A 16,443-nucleotide genomic window follows, 5' to 3' on the forward strand; every position below is an offset into this window, starting at 1 on the left:
CCGCGGGCACCTGCGGCTGCCCCGCGCCCGCTCCCGGCACGGCGAGGGGAGCCTGGCCCGGGGGAGCTCCGCGAGCTCCTTGCACCCAGAGGCCAGCGCAGGAGGAAAAACGGCCCCGAGTCGTTCGCACTCATTAAAGCGGATTTTTTTCACCGGGGAAGGGCGAGGGCCAGGTGAAATTTCGGCGCTGGTGCCCGGCAGGAGCGGGGAGTCGGCTGCACTGCGAGTTTCCCTCGCCCCTTCCTCGAAGGGTGCGACGCAAGGGCAAAACAAAACTGAGGGGAGCAAGCCAGGAAAAAAAAAATCCCCCGCGCCCTTCTGCGAGCTAACCAGCGAGCGAATTTTTCTTTTATAAGCCCTAAATACCTTTTAAAATGCTGTGTATCGTGGACAAATGAATATCACTAACAAGCGTAAAGACAAGTAGATTTTCTTCCGCCATAAACATATTGCATTTGCAGTGTAATTAAATGCGAACCGGGAGCGAAGGAGACATTTCCATTGGAGCTGTCACTCAGCGGAGGGGCACTCGCATGCACATTTGAACTTCAGAGATGCGGCTGGAGTAAACAGGTCTGAACTTCCACAAAGGGAGGGGGCGAGCGGTATCAAAGGGCAGACGGAGGCAGGCAGAAAATACGCCAGTGGTAGAAAACGTAGGTGCAAACGGGCTCGGTCCTGCAGCGCGGGGAGCCGCCGCCGGGCCGGGAGCAGCGCGCTGCGGGGCCGGCGGCGCCGCCGGGCCGGGAAAGGGGCGCGGGGTTCGCGGAGCTGCGGGAGCTTTTCGCGTATTTGTTGTTGGCAAGGGGGAACTGCGCTTGCAAAAATGGGTTTTAAATAAACTGCTTGTTCCGCTGCGTGGGGAAACACGCGTCGCGCAAAAAAAAAATAATAATAAAAAAAAGGAAAGAAAAACACTCGTTACAGCTGCTGGCGAAGAAAGGGGTCCTGTCTCCCCAAGCGTGGCCAAGGCGAGGGAGCCGGGGCCGGGCCGGCAGCGGCGGGGGCTGCGCGCCTGCGGGGCCAGCGGCCCGGTAAGGGCCCCTGGAACCCCCCTGCCGCGCAACGCGCTGAAAATCGGGCGCGGTGCAGCCCAGGCGCAGGCGTGTGGGGGGGGGGGGCAGCCCCTCGGGGCAGGATCCGCGCTCTCCGGCCGCCCCCTTGAAATCACCCCGAGCCCTCGAGGAGCCGGGGGGGGGGGGAGCGCGAATATCTCAATCAGCGAGGAGGCGACCTGTGACCCGGAGGGTGGCTCTATTGTGCCGCTCTTGCGGGGGACACGGACTTCAGCCAGCCTTTCTGCGTGACTGAGCCCTCGGGGGCAACGGCGCGCCCCGCGCTCCGGGCGCATCCCGCCCTCGGGGGCCGGCGCCGAGCCGCCCTGCGCGCCCGCGGAGACTGCGCGGGGCAGCGCGAGGCAGAGCGGCCGCCTTTGCCCGGCCAAACGCGACCCCTTTTTCCTCACGTCGCGGCCGAGCCCAGCGCGCTCGGTGCCACCGCGCTTCCCCGGGGGGACGGTCCGGTCAGAGCCTCCGCACCCGCGGCGAGCTGAGGCGGGCCGGAAAGGCCCCCGCGCCCGCCACGACTGACAGCGGTCGCTCGGTGGCTGTGCTCGGGCCGGATTTGTGGGCTCGGTTTGTGACCTGCAGCAAACGCAGCGATGCTCCCAAAGGTCGAGGGGGGCACTGGGGATAACTGGGGATGGCGGGGACAGGAAGGGTTTTGCATGRGGCCGCCAAAGAGCGGCTTTCCCCTGCTGTCTCCTCGCTCCCTTCTTCCCCCTCCCCCCCCAAAAAAAAATTCGCGACGGCCCCTAGGAGCAGGACTGGAAGCAGCAGCGGGGAGCTGCCCCCGCCCGGCCCGGCCGCGGCTCCCAGACCGGCCTGCAGCGGAGCCGGGCACGAGGCGGCGCTGCGGAGCGGCNGCCCCGACGGCTGCCCGGGCCCCCGGCCCCGCGCTGCCGCCGCCCGCGCCCCTGCCCAAGCAGCGGGGAGCGGCGGGTCCCGTCTGCGCCCTGCCCCCTGCAGCCCCGGGCGCACCGTGAGGGTCGGGGCAGGCGGGGGGGGGGAGACACAGTCCCCGTCCCCAAGTCAGCCCCGATACAGCCCATCCGCTCTCGCGGTCCCTGCTCCGCGGCTCGGGGCTCGCTCGTCCTCTCCCCAGCGAGCCGTTTCAGGGCCTCGCAGCAGGTGTATATCCCAGGTAAAGCCGCTCCCGAGTGGCAGTCGTCAAACCGGTACCCCCAGGGGCTGGAGACACCGGCTGGGGGGCCGAGGGGGGGGAGTTGCCGGCTCCGTGGGGGGCAGCCCCAGTCCTACCCTCGGGGGCCGCAGCGCTCCTGGCCGCTGAACGCGAGGGGGGCAGTTCCCAGCAGGGGAACAGCCACGGCCCGAAGCTGGGGGGCGGCAGGGTCCTTGCTCCGGGGAAAGGCGGCCCCGGACCKGTCCATCGGAGCAGAGGGCCCTCGAGGGACGCCGGGTGCCTCCTGCCCCAGCCCAGATCCGCGGAGACGGGGCCACAGCCCTGCGCCGCGACACCGACGGCAGGTCGGCAAAGCACACCGTCGGCCGACACCGAGGCGTCCCCTAAAGAAGGGGAGGCGATTTTTGCCCTCCYCGAGAGCATGCCGGAGCAACGTGTTGAACACTTTAACGTCTCACAAAAAGCCCTAGCGACGGCTGCGTCTGTTTCGCCGTTTGCCTTTCCCCGTCCTGCTTCTGGCCGCYTCACTCGGCGGCTCTTTCTAAGGTGCTGGGGGGCAAAGCCGAGCCCCCCGCCCCGGCCCGCTGGGGCATGGGCCCCTTCCGTTCTCCTCTTGCCTCCCCCCGGGAAACGCGCTGCCGCCGCAAAGCCGCGGGGCTGCGCCTGGCTCCCCGCTCCGCTCGCTGCCGGCGCCKCTCCCCTCGCAAGCGACGGGGAATCGAGGGCTGAAAGCGGCGCCCGCAGCCCGACGGGGCGGGGGGTGGGAGGGAGGCTCAGCCCGCAGCACCGTCCCTCTCCCAAACAGCGCCTGAGCGGGACGGGGGTTTTGCCGGTAAAATCCCGCTCGAAGCCGCGGGGCCAAAGTTGGGCGAAGAACAGCGGCGGGTCCTAGGGGAAAGGCGCCGGGGGGGGGGGCAGTTTTCCAATTTTGCCCCTCCCCCAGGGCTGCATTTTAYCGAGGGTTTTGCCTCCGAGTGGTTCAGCACCTGCCCGCAACCGGGGGCAGCCGCGGGGCTCCGGAGAGCCAGCGCCCTCCGCGCACCCCCCGGGATTTCGGGCCAGAMGAACCCCTGCCGTCTTGCCCTCCCCCTCACACACATATTTTGGTTATCGACTACCCCGAGGAGGCGGGTTTTCCGCGGCGGCCCGCGCAGGGGAGCGCACGCCGGGGCGAGGGCATCGCTCCCCCGCGGCAGGGACGGGGCACCCCKGCCCCGGTAACTACCCTTTAACCCCCGCACTTCCCACGGGGCGAGGGAGCCGCTGCCTTCTAAACGGCTTGGGGTTTTGGGCTTTTGTWTTTGTTTTTGTTTTCCCTCCTCATTTCCCCGAAGGAGCAATTCTGTAACGAGAAACTGGTTTGGCAGGAGCTTGCGAGATCGCGTTATAAAAAGGTACCTCARTTTAGCAACCTAGGAGCAGCCAGCGCCAGGAGGGAGAGGAGGGTTTGCATTCAACCTTGCCTTGCATGGTCAGCGCAAGAAAAATAAAATAAAAATAAAAACATCCCCAAAGCAACCAGGCAAACCCAAAGCCCCCTTTCAGCGCTTCTTTTGCGGTTTCCAGTTAAAGGCAATTACTTGCCCTCGTTCCATTTAAATTCCCTTTGTAGGATTTTAAGAGCACATTCTCCCCAGCAAGGACCAATTGCGGCTCGGAGCCGTGCAAGTGAATATTACTACAAGTAGAATTGAACGTGGAATTTCACTTCCTCTCAAGTTTTCAAAGCCAGGAAACAGCCATTTCCCGATACCTTCACCCATTCTCCGATAGCTTAAAAGGCGTCCACGTTTATTTTAAAAACTCGAAGAGCTGTAGTAAATTGCGTTTGCTTGTAGCTACAAAGGGGAAAGTTAAGCATTTGTCTCTGCTGTTGTATAGGCAGCCAGTTGTTTTAATTAAAGGGTGGGGAATCCGTGATATATACACCAGATAAAAGCAAATGCACAGAATAAACTAATTAAAACATTGTGTTTGGAACACATTTTATTTCTTTTTTTGATCTTAGTTGTGTTTTAAAGAAATGTCAGCGCACTATAAAGCAACCTTATTTCCCTTATAGTGTGCGGCGCTTTTCAAAGGCTAGTGTGATATATTTTAGAAAAGAAATCCCGCTGTGAAAGCTTGCGTGTCTTCTCTTTACCAAACTAAGCTCTTGTCAATCATGCCAAGGCATATCCAATCACCAAGTCCCTTTTCGGGAAGCAGCTCATCCCGCTGTGCTTTTATACATCACACCGCCGCGTGTTTGGATGCGTTTTTACCATCCCTTGCGGAGCGGTGGCWGAGCAGAGCGCAGTTGCAGCAGCGGCTCCCCCAAAACACCGGGGCTGCCAACGAGCTGCGCGGCCGCGGTGTGCGCGGCTCGGCCCCAGCTCGCCCCCCTCCCCGCCCCCCGAAGGGGGGGGCGCGCAGCCGTCGGGGCGCCCTCGCCTGCCCGCGGCACGGCGGCAGGGCGCTCGCGGCCGCCCGGCCCCCGGGAGGGAGGGAGGGGGGCCCGCTGCCGGGGCTGCCAAATTTAGGCAATTTCGGTCCCCCTCCCACGGCGCAGCCCGCCTCGACAGGGCGGCGGCCACGCTCCCCTCCGCGCCCGAGCCCGGAAAGCGCCTGCGGGAGCCCAAAAGCCGGAGAGGCAGGAAAAAAGCACCCGAGCGAGGGGGGTGAGGCGGCCGCGGTCGGTGCCCTCCGCAGCCTGGACGGCGCTGACCCCGCGACACAAGCACGCCCCTGCCAAGAACGAGAATGCCCGTTTTCGCTCTCGTTTTATCAGAAAGCCCCGAAATCGTTGCATGTGCGCTGCGTTTACCTCTTGATCCCGAATACATATGAGGAAAATTATATATAATGTGTAATATAGTGTGCATGTACATATACATACATTCGCTAATTTTCTACACCCTAATTGAAGACAAGTAGCAAGTGGTTTTTATTAACCCCCACCTCTCTTCCCTCATCTCCAGCTCTAGTGTTTTCAGACAAACCGTGCAAACCTCTGGCAACGCACMCGTCCAGACACCCTCCGCCTTTCTCCGTGCAATACCACAGTAATACCGCCCGGCTCTTCCACCCTCCTCCGGCGCGAATTGCGGGGACGCGGCTGTGCACGGACCTCCCCGGCGGCTCCGCACCCCCGAAGGGGAGGCGGCAGGGGCGGGCAGCGCCGGTGCCCCGCTGCCGCCCAAGGCGACCTGGGCACAAAGGCTCCCGCCGCCGCGGCTGTTTGCAGGCGAGGATCCCCCCCCGCGTTTGCKCCATCATTTTATCTCAGGAGATTTCGCCCCCCTCGTTTGCGGGAGACGCACCTAAGTTTCCCCCAAACGTTGGTTTTTCCTCACGGTCCTTAGGCTGATCTGGCCAGACCGGRAGATACAAGGCGATTTTGCCATTTACCGTTTAAAACGGGACAGAAGTGGGTGTTTATTTTATTTCCCGTTTAACACACGGGCTCTGACGGCTGCTCCATTGCAGCCTGCCTTGAAATGCCGCGAGCTAAAGGTACAAGTGAAGGCAGGGGTTACTGGTGCAGAGGGAAAAAAATATATATATTTATGAATATATATATATATATGTTCATATCTCCATCCTTAAAATATATCTAAATATATGCAGATGTGTGTATATATATACACATCTATTTAGAGAGAGAGAGAGAGAGAGAGAGAGAGAGAGAGAGAGGGATATTTATATATCTCTATCCTTAAAGTCCGTGGTGCTTGGGACACCAGAGACCCCCTGGTACCTGCCTCATTTGCCTTGCAGAAAGACCAACTCATGCATCTGTGCCCAGCTGTGCCGCCACCGCACCTGCGGAAAGCCCTGTGCCAGCCCCGTTGCCACCGCCATGCACAGCGGCTCTGGCTGCCGTGGCAGTGCCCCCGCGCACAGCCAGACTGGGGGCCCCCTCTGGGGGCACCCCCCGGCCCAGAGCGCAGCCCTCTGCCCCATCAGGGCTTTGCCAGCACCCGCTGCTGTGCTGTTTTGCGAAGGAAGGGCGTGCATGGTACGTGCTGGCGGCCCCCCCTCCCCCTGCCCCACCAAGGGGTCCGCATCCATCCCCCTCCAGCCTCACCCCATCTCCCCCCCCCAACCGCAGCTCCCGCGTGAGCAGTAATTAGCTGTTTTCTTTGGAAGCCCCTGGGAGTTTTTCCTCTGTGTCAGGCAGATAAAAGACCCTCCAGGTCCAGATTTCCCACCATATCCCCCCCTCGTCTCCGCTCCAAAGCGATGCTTTGAGCGGGGGCTCAGCCTCCTCGCTGCAACGTCAGGCTGTGCACGGGGACTACCTGGAGCCCCCACGCGCCCAAGCCGCCCCTGCCGCCGTGCTCCTGGCCGGCTGCTGAGCAGGGCTGGGCTGCCGCCTTCCCCAGGGCTCCAACAAGGGGCCTTGCGGCCCCCCTCTCCCCAGCTCGAGGGAGACAGCCTCGGAGCCGGTGCCGCAGGGGCCCAGGGGCTGGGATCCATGCTGGGAGGAGGTGGTTGGAGGGGCAGAGACCCCCCCCCCCAGTGGGAGCTCAGAGTTTGGAGACAGGAGGCCACCTGGGTAGGCACCTTGTCCCAGCAGGATTTCACCCATTTAGGGCACCAGAGGCACTGGCTCACATGCTGGGCACTAGGTAGCAGAGCTCTGTCATGGCACCTGGTGGGCAGAGACCCAGGGCTATCACCCCACCAAGGCCTAGGACAAACGGGGGCCACTGGCTCCACTGGCCCCCTTCTGGCATCTGGCGTGGGGGGGCAGGAAATTCCCCCTGCAATGAGGCTCTGTCCCCATGGCCAGAAGTCCTGCCGGGTCCTTGGCGAGGGGGCAGGAGCATCCCTGCTGCTCAAAGGGAGATTCGAGAGGGGCCACCTGGGCTGGTGGGACCCAGAGCACAGCCTGGCCCAGAGTCAAGCCACCAAGTAGCCACGTGCTCTGGGTTGGAAATGTTGCCAATATTGGTGCTCCCAGGGGCCCTGCACATACGACAGGAGGGCTTCGCCTGCGGCCCCTTGAGGAGCAGCCCTTGCTTTGGTGGTGCCAGCGGCTGGCCCATAACTTAAATCCCCTGTTCAAATCCAGACAGACTGAGGGCACAGGCACAAGGTAAGGAAGAGGCACCAGGGTGTTCTGCACCAAAGTGTGTCCGAAGCACCACTGCAAGCAGGCAAACACGTGACTTAGGATAGGCTGAAGGAAGTGCAGCAACTGCCATGGGGCTGGGATCAAGACCACTATCCCAAACCATTCCTGGCCGCTCCAGGGGGCTGATGAGCACATTGGGCTCTGCCATCACGTCTGCTTAGTGGCCGCACAGGAGCTGGGATATTGCAGTGGCAGTACCTGCTGGCCCTGCACCAAGATAGATAYAGCTGGACACGCTAAGAAAGCTGCAGCATCGTCTGCACACGGATCAGCTCCAGAGCCCCCCCAGACACCTGCATGCACCTGCCCAAGTCCAAAATCTCCCACCACATCTACAAAATGGAGAGGCTCACTTAAAACAGTTTTCAAATATCAGTATTTCAGAAGAGCACTTCTGTCTCATCCGTTCCTCCTTCACTTTTTGCATAGCCTGGACCTTTACAGGGCACCAAGATGCACTTACAAGGTTTCTCTCCACTAAATAATGAATTTAACAATTGTTACAGAAAAGGAAAAAAAGGAGAGATCAAAAGCAAAAATAAGCACACAAAACTAGGCTATGGTCTGGAGGAAAAAGGAAAGGAAAAGAAGAGAGATAAGACCATCTCCAGGCTCAAATATCCAAGCAGAACACAGAATTCAGCACTAAAATAAGCCTCATCAAATACAGGAAAAAAGGAAAAACCAGCTCTCCCATCACAACTAGAAAACATTACAGATGACCATTTTGTCAGCCTCCTTCCTCCCACCATGCTGCCAGTGGGGCAGCGTGCCAGGATTCCCTTTCTGCTGCCATGACCCACCTTCCCACCACACCAGAGGCTGAGCTTCCCCACTGCCAGGAGCCCACACAGGGGGCAGCCCCAGCTCACTGTACCCCAGGGCACAGGCTCTATTTAAAAGGTCAAATTTGGACCTTAAGATTTTAGCTTRTTTTCCCCCAAGAAAGCCTCCACCCTGGCCCTCACGTGGCTCCAGGGAAGGGAGCTGCCTGGTGGCCCCAGCCACACCAAGCAGCAGCTGCTGCACAAGCTGCTGCAGGCTCTGATCCRGCACTGACCCTGCTCCCCAAAAGCAGTCCACCCAGCCCAGACAGCASCAGGAGGGGAATGCTGACTGGCAGGGCTACACCAAAATCCCACACAGTGCTTAAATACCTCTGAAAAAATAAGCTCCAGGGAAAGTCAGATGCAGTCACAGCAAGATCAGCAGCCCCCTTGCAGCACTGCCCAGCAGCAGCACACACCACAGCACCTTTTTYTCTACCGCAAGCACACCCACACGCTGCAAAACCAACCCACAGAGCGGAGGCACAGGATTAGCTGATTGGAGCTGACGATGCCCCTCACCTGCGACAGCTCGGGCCGGGGGCGGACGCGGGAGCAGCGCCCTCGCCCCRGCACCCAGCCGCGGYGGAGGCRGGTGCCYSCGCAGCGCCGGGGCCTTAGGGACCKCTCTGCCATGGGAACCTGTGTGGAAAGCTCAACCTGGCATCCGGAGAGGCAGGAATAGCATTTCCACGTGCTCATGCCCGTTTTGAGTCTTCAGCCTGCGTGTGTTTTTAACGTGGGTTTTGTTGTCGGAATTTAATTTTGAGGCATTTTTAGTGTGAACGCAGGAAACCGCAATCTCCCAAATCCATCCAGTGCGTGGCAGAACAGCGCACGGATGGAGAGCCCAGCTTCCAGCTCTGTGAAATGCAGAATAATTTGGGATGCTCAAATCCTCCCAATGGAGACAATAACGGGTAAATAAAGCGCATGGCCTAAGAGCCTCGGCAGTACCCAACTCTTGTTAATACCGACAGCAGTTAGATGCCTAAATAAATGTATTTGAGAATAGGGTGTGGGGGCCCACACCGTGGCACCATGTGCTCTCAGCCCCACTGAAGCCAAGACGAGGCCAGGTTTTTAAGGTTAAGAAGCAGAGAGACTGCCATGATTTCGCAAATTCTGCACAATTTCATACTTGTTCTTGAATTCCAGACAGCAAATAGACAAATTCTTTGGATTGGGAAGTTTTCAGGGTACGAAAGCAAACGATACCCATGCCAACAGTGCTATCGTAGTCTCCAGCTCGGCATTAGGAGCCACGTAAAATAGTAGTGTAAAATCAAGAGTTTAGAATTACAAACTTGGCACCAAGTTCTTGCTATAACTGCTGCAAAACTGCACATAAATCTCATCACAAGAACAGTGCTATCTTTTTAATGGGCTACATTTTATTAGATTTTTGAAGAGTGTTCACATCATAAAATGCATGCAGGAAGTACTGTGTATGTAAAACACATCCACATTAATTATGAAAGCTAGTAAATGAATCATATATTACTGCAAATATATTATGCATTTCTTACATTGCTTTGCTATGGCATGTTTGCATGATGGAAATAGAAACAAAGGAAAAAAGGCTGAAAGAAATCTAGGAAAAAATAACAACATTAGCTGAGGAGCGAGGGAGGAAGAGGAACAGCACAGAGGGAAGATGTGATAGCAGTATGACCTTATTTTTATAAGAAGCCAAGCTAATGGCTATTGAGATATTTGAGTATCTGTGCACTGCAGACCCAGGAGTTGAAGACAGCTGATGGGCTGACTTCTTTGATTATCAGTTATTTTGATGACAAATTTATAGAGGCTATTTTATAGAAGGTTGCTAGAGTTTGCAGATTTCTCTCTCTCTTTTTTTTTTCCTTTTTGCAGAATAGGGGTTTGTACGGCTTTATGCCGCTCCTGAGCATGACGAGTTTTCCAAGCTAGTTGTCCCGGAGCTCAGGTTCCCGCTGAAGCTGCGGGACTGTTTGCTTTGCTGGCTGTTACTTCGGCCGCCTCCTGGAGCTGGGCCGGGGCTGGACGCCGGGGAGGAGCGGCAGAAGCCGCATCCCTGCGCCCGCGGAGGTGCTGCCGTCCTGCCTCCTCCTGCGGGCTGCGGAGGGGCCTCTCTCGCCCGTGCGCGCGCGCTCCGCGCGGCGCTGCTGCGGCCRGCGGCATCCCGCCGGCCTCCCGACCGTCCGCGAGGCTTCAGGCTGCGGGGCGAACGGCAGCGGAAAGCACAGGCTCTCCCGTCTTAAAATCTCGCCACGGAGTCTGCACGCGCAGCGGTGATCTGATCCTGCAGCCCATTCCCAAGCACAACCTTTACTAGGTTTTAAGAAAAGTTACATTTTGGGCTCATTTTGGCACGCATGCCCTTAAGTGAAAAATCCRCCGCAGCCCGGCTCTGCTCAGCGCACGCTCCTGTGCCGCTCCAGCATAAAAATACTGCAGAGGGCGAGAGCTGTAGCAGGTTATTAAACTTTTCAAAAAAAATGTACCCTTCTTCGTTATGTACCGAAAGGATCTTTACATTAAATGRGTCCTGAACTCTATGGAGATGTCTGCTGGTATCTACAGAATATTTGAAAGAAAGAAACTTGAAAYAAGGAGTTTGGGATGAGTCCTTACAGCTCAGATAGCCCAGGGAGGAGAAATGCTGAAAGCAGACACAAGGGCAGACACTTGCAGTAACTACCGATCACAATTTTCCTGATAACYGCGGAAAATAACACTGTCCAATAATCTCAGTTTTGCACAGCCAGGCAACTTAGTTCTACTCYGACACTTTCTATACAGAAGTAGATGGTGGAAATTTTCAGTGTTCAGTGTCAGCTCATCATTTTCCTGCAGGTCTGAACACCTGAGAAYGCCAGGTACACACTCAGTTCAGAGCCGGCTCTCACATCACCGCTTTGAGATGAAATTACAGAAAAATGCAGGTTGGAAGGGGCCTCTGGAGGTCTTGAGCCCAACTCTCCCAGTCAAAACAGGGCTAATTTAAATGTTAGATTGGAAGAAACTTTTCGGTAACTAATCTAGAAAAGCCGTGAATGAATTACACAGCACTCCCTTTCCCCAAGCAAACTTCAGCAAGATCCGTATATCATTCCACAAGAATTCCTCCTTTTGCCTCAGTTTTGACTGGATAAACTATTTCAGGGACATTTCAGGGACCRTACTGAGAGCAGAATCGGATTTTCTCAGCCTCTAAAGCCTTTGCTGTCCATGTCCACGCTGTTGCTTACACATGCYCATCCCCTTTTTAAACCTCAAGCACCAACCTGAGACAGCAGCTGTCCCAGAGCTGCCTTGTTGCTTTGGGCTGCCTGGCAGTGAGAAAYGGCATGGGTATCCCRAYGAATCCAGCTGRCACAGCCGGATCCCCAGAAATCCCRGGAAGGAGAGGCCATGAGGGCATGTGCACCCAGAGGGGACCCAAACCTCATGCACCGTGCCTGGAGCTGAGCCACCATCATTAAATGTGCTTGGATGCTTGGACTGGGAGAGGGTTGAAGCCCACTGAGATCTGTCCCCACCGATCCCTGTGTGCATTGGACCAAAGGAGAACGATGGGGCCAAAAGTCACAGTACGTTTTGTACTTCCACTTTTGGTCAAGTGGGCACTTGAGTCCCTATGGGAGGGCCTGCTTGGTGCAACTGAACTTAAAAACTCTTAATACAGAAATACAGTGATTTGGCTTCTCCATCCCAAGCACGTCTCGAGGCAGCTACGCATGGAGCTGTGGCTTGCAGGCGCCAGGCTGAGTCTGCAGCATTCGGCACTGCATATACGGCTTCGAAAACGCTCTCTCGTTTGCGCCAGGCTGACGGACACCCCTCAGAAGCAGGAAAAATGCAGCACATTTTCCTGCACAACTCCGCAAGGGGGTGGACAACCATGCCTGCCTGCTCTCTGGGCCACTGGAAGGAGAATAAAGTGCAAATAAAAATCATGGCATATTGCAGACAAGTCACCTGGCAAAGTGAGACCTTGGGGCTGCGTTGACTGCATATGACAACCCCCCTCATCCTTGTCTCTCTTCAGCTTTTGCTCCCAATCTTTCAGAGCATGACTGGCACCAGCACACGGCTGGAATGCCAAGGCTTCGAGCCGAGATGGGTTTACACGGAGCTTCTGCCTTCCTTGTGACGCAAATCTTTCCTTGCAGTGGTTGAGTGGAGAAGTCCACCTGATAACCAGTGTTGGTTTGGTGCCCTTTAACACCACCTGGCTTCTGTTAAGTAATTAACGTTGCAAGAAAAAAGTTGGTGGCAGGCGGAGCTCAGTGCCCACGCGTGGCCGGGCGGTGCAGGTGCAGGGACTGGGGTGGCTGCTGGCTTCCTCCGTCCCGGCGGGCTCCGGCGGGCTGCGGCGCAGAGCTGCCTCCGCTTCCTTCTCTGTCGTATTTCCCCCACCTCAGAGCCAGTAAGAAAAATGCAGACGTTGGATGATTTCCGCTAGCTCCAGGAGATCCCGAGCCTTTGCCAAAGAATTACAAAGACACAGTATTAAAAGTGAGGGTTGTCTCCAAAGTCGTTTAAATAAAGAGGCCGAACTAGGCATGGTTTCTGGCAGGCAGGCGCCCGACCTGCCCGTCAGGCCCCCGTTTTGCGACTCAGAGCAGCCTGTCAGGCAAGATCGATAGTTGGCATGGTAACAAGCTCATTTCCCAAGGACGGAGCTCCTCTTTATTAAATTTSGCTGGCTATTGATCAGGTCCTGATCCACGTATCAAAACATGACAAGCACCTAATGAATCACAGATTTTTATTGAATCGAGTAAAAATAATAATAACAGTATCCCGAGCCAGCCCGGGACTGCTCTCTGCTCCCCAGCACAGCCCGTCGGCTGTGGCAAGAATGGAAAACGAACACACATGTAACCTGCTCGTACTGTAATTCCAAGACYGTAGCTGGGAGATGCTGCTACTCTCCCCTGCCACGCGTGCCTCTTGCCGTAGCACCCCGGCCAGGCAGCGGTTTGTGCCGCCTGGGATTTTATTGCCTCCTCCCCACGGCCCGCTGCTGCTTGTTAACAAACAGTGCTAAAGCGATGCMGTCCCTCCCCGCAGCTCCCGCCTCTCCAAAGCGAACAAATTCCTGGGGGCTGCTCTTTGGACCTTGAAACCTTCCACCTCCCGACGGGCTCTGAGGTCCCCGGCGGGTCTGCGACCCGCTGGCAGCGCAGCATCGTCTCGCCATGGCTGCGACGAAGTGATGGATAAGTTCAGTCCACGCCCAGTCGACTTTGTAAAATCGCCTCTGAAGTTTAAGTCACTGGTTAAACTTATTTAAGCTGGTCCTCGAAGTGYGGCCGGCTGCCTCGCACCCTTCGCCGCTCCGGCTGGAGCCCGGGCAGCAGTTTGGCTGGTCCAGGCAGCAGCCTGATGTCCCCTTTAATTGAGGTCCTCCGCAGGGCAGGTAGCTCCAGCGTCACACAGTACACAAACCTGAGCCTTGCCAAAGGAGCTAAACAGTCCATCAGGAAGACCACACGTCTCTTCAAATTGCCTTAACGTACATTTACATGAGAGAGAATAACAGCTCCAAAAGGCTTCTTCCAGYCTATTAAATAATACTGATGTAAATTAACGTCTGAATTCATGCTTAAATGACAGACTATAATAATCTAGTCATGGCCATCTAGCACATAAAGCTCTGACTGTAGATGCTTAGCAAAAWTGGAAGATATATTTATTTATATGATACAGCATACGATAGCTGATTCTTCAGGTCATCTGCTCTGATTAGTCTGATACAGAGAAATTGCTGTGAGAGGTCTCTCCTTCTCCTGCTCTCAGCTATCATGAAAGCAGATGAAATACCCTTAGTGCACACATGTGAATATGCAAGCCCCCCAAAAAGCAATGGCTCTGCAAGCTAGGACAGACATTTTAGAAAGAAGCTAAAATAGCCTGACACAGTCCTGCATCCCTTGGGCAGTCATCACACAATAACCAATTCATGATGAATCCCATCATTTCAAGCACCTTCACTTAAGGAATTTCTTAAAAAAATGTCTAAACTTTTAACAAATTGCTGTACAGATTTTATAATGGCTCAGTCTCTAAGTTCAGGGGTAGTCTGGGTAGTCTGAACCTCTCTTCCACTGGCATCCTGTCTTGGCAAACAGCAGGAGCCTGGGGGGGGCCTCATATCAGGTAATGCAACAAGCCACAAAGTAGGGGATGCTGTTCCTCTGACCCCAAATGAGCTTTATTGCTCTGTCCTCTATTGCTACGTGCCAGTTCTCCATCCTCACACATGGCTACCAGTGGCTATTCCTGGTACGTGCCTTTGTGCATCCCGGTAGCCGCCTGTCCTCTCTCCACCCAGACACTTGCTCTGCACAGGTGGATCTGGATGAGGACAAGTCCTCCCTGAATAACGGAGTTCCTTCAGAACTCAGAGCAGTTCTGAAGGAATATTAAAGCCTTCATCAGAGTTGAGCTTCCTTCAGCAACGTCACCATATATCCTATGCGGTTGCAGCATCAACTCCGCTTAACAGGTGGGAGGTGGAGTCTAAAGGGTTTATCTGCCTACAGTCCCACCAGTGAGCCTATGGCAGGGCTAGGGCTAGAAACCACGGATGCTCAGYGATGTGCCTGAGGCAGGATGCACAACCATGCCTCGGTATTCATTTCAGAGCGCATTGCTTTGCCTGCATTCCTGGAGGACCGTCACTGTATATAGCATTCGGGCTTGCTGACACTGCTTGTGTTCTAGTCCAAAAGGTCAGAACAAGTCAGGCCAGAAAATAGCGGCTGATTTTTCTTGGGTTTTTGAGAGAAAGCGAGGCCTAGAGAGCAGAGCAATCCCAGYACTAGGCTCTGGATGACAGTGCCCCGGGTCCGTAAAGTCACTGACATTCTCCTGCTCGACTCAAAGCAAAGGATGAACTTTGTCATCATGTTACTGATGTTTTTTTCAGATGCTCTAAGAACAGGAGGAAATCAGAAAGCAAATGGACAAGAGCAGTTGTATGTCATCACTTTCCTCCAAGGGCATTTTGGGAGGAGAAACAGAGTGCTTCATTGCCCATTTGAGATCTATGTAAATCCTGCTAATATTTCCACAGGGATAGCTTCACATTCCTATTTGCTCTCTATTTTAGACTGTGCTTCCAGCCCTGTGTCTGATGCTCAGACAAAATCACTTGAAGCCAAGATTTGCCATAGTGATTAGTAATTTGAGGAACTTGCCTCAAGATGTGTCCCAAGCCTTTTTCTGTTGGGCAACCAGGTTCCTGAGGAGGGTCTCAAAGTCGGCTCCTGAGGCCACTTCAGAAGCGTGATGAGCAAATACTCACAAAGCCATGCCTGGAGATAGGCCTCATCCAAGAAGGATGGTGAAGAACAACCCTGTTCTGGGATCCTAGCCTTGCTCACCAGGAAATCCTGGCCAGGAGCAGGGAGAATAACCACAACTTCCTTGAAATCCTCCTACCTCCAACTTGCCCCTCCCCATGCCCGAGGGAGGAGGGGAGAAAATGAACATCACAACAGGGAGTTTATTGGGCCTGCAGCCTCTAAAACAAGAAAGTAACAGAGAAGGGTTTGAGCCTTTGGCAGGGAAGCCCATGATCTGTGAGATCTCCTGTAAGGGAGGAAAGACCTCTCCATGKAGGAGGGTTGAGCGCTCTAGGCAAATTCCTTCAAGTCTTTCCTTCCTGCAGAAAGCAGCTGTGGAGCAGGAGGAGAGAAACTCACTGCTGCCATCCCTTGAAAAACTCCTCTGTGCAGTTTTCCCTGAATTTTGATATCTGCTCCATGGACTGCCTGAGAGCAGAGCCAGCTTCAGGAACTGCAGGTGGGCTTTCCCACGCAGCCCACTGCTGCCTGGTGCCTGCCCCACTCCAGCCCCAGAGCTGGCGTGAACAGTGCACAGCTTTTCTAAACTAYGGCCACCCACTTGGCGGGTGGGTGGGTTTGTTGCTGGGTCTCATCTCAAGCTGAATTTCAACCAAATCAGTTCAGCAATTCCCATATGAAGACCTGTGGAAAAAAAACAAGCATTTTCCTTTGGTCACTTATTCCAAAGGTTCTCAAAATGAAGTTAGCAAGAGCTACACTATCAGCTTGCAAATTATCGTATAATTATTCAAGCAACCGGAAAAAATTCTTAAGGAAAAAGGCGGTTTGAGTGTTTGTGTGAATGAGTTATTTAGCACTTTGAACTGGCTTTGCAGGAACAGTTGGACATCAACAAATTCCTGCACTTGACTCCATCAGAAGCCAACACGGTGACCCACCAGCTCTCATGTYAGCTCCTCAGCAGTGTTGCCTCTAGCTGTAGGGGACA

Source organism: Rhea americana, unplaced genomic scaffold (assembly GCF_003343005.1).
Source record: "Rhea americana isolate MKP2758 unplaced genomic scaffold, rheAme1 scaffold_98, whole genome shotgun sequence".
Taxonomy (NCBI): domain Eukaryota; kingdom Metazoa; phylum Chordata; class Aves; order Rheiformes; family Rheidae; genus Rhea; species Rhea americana.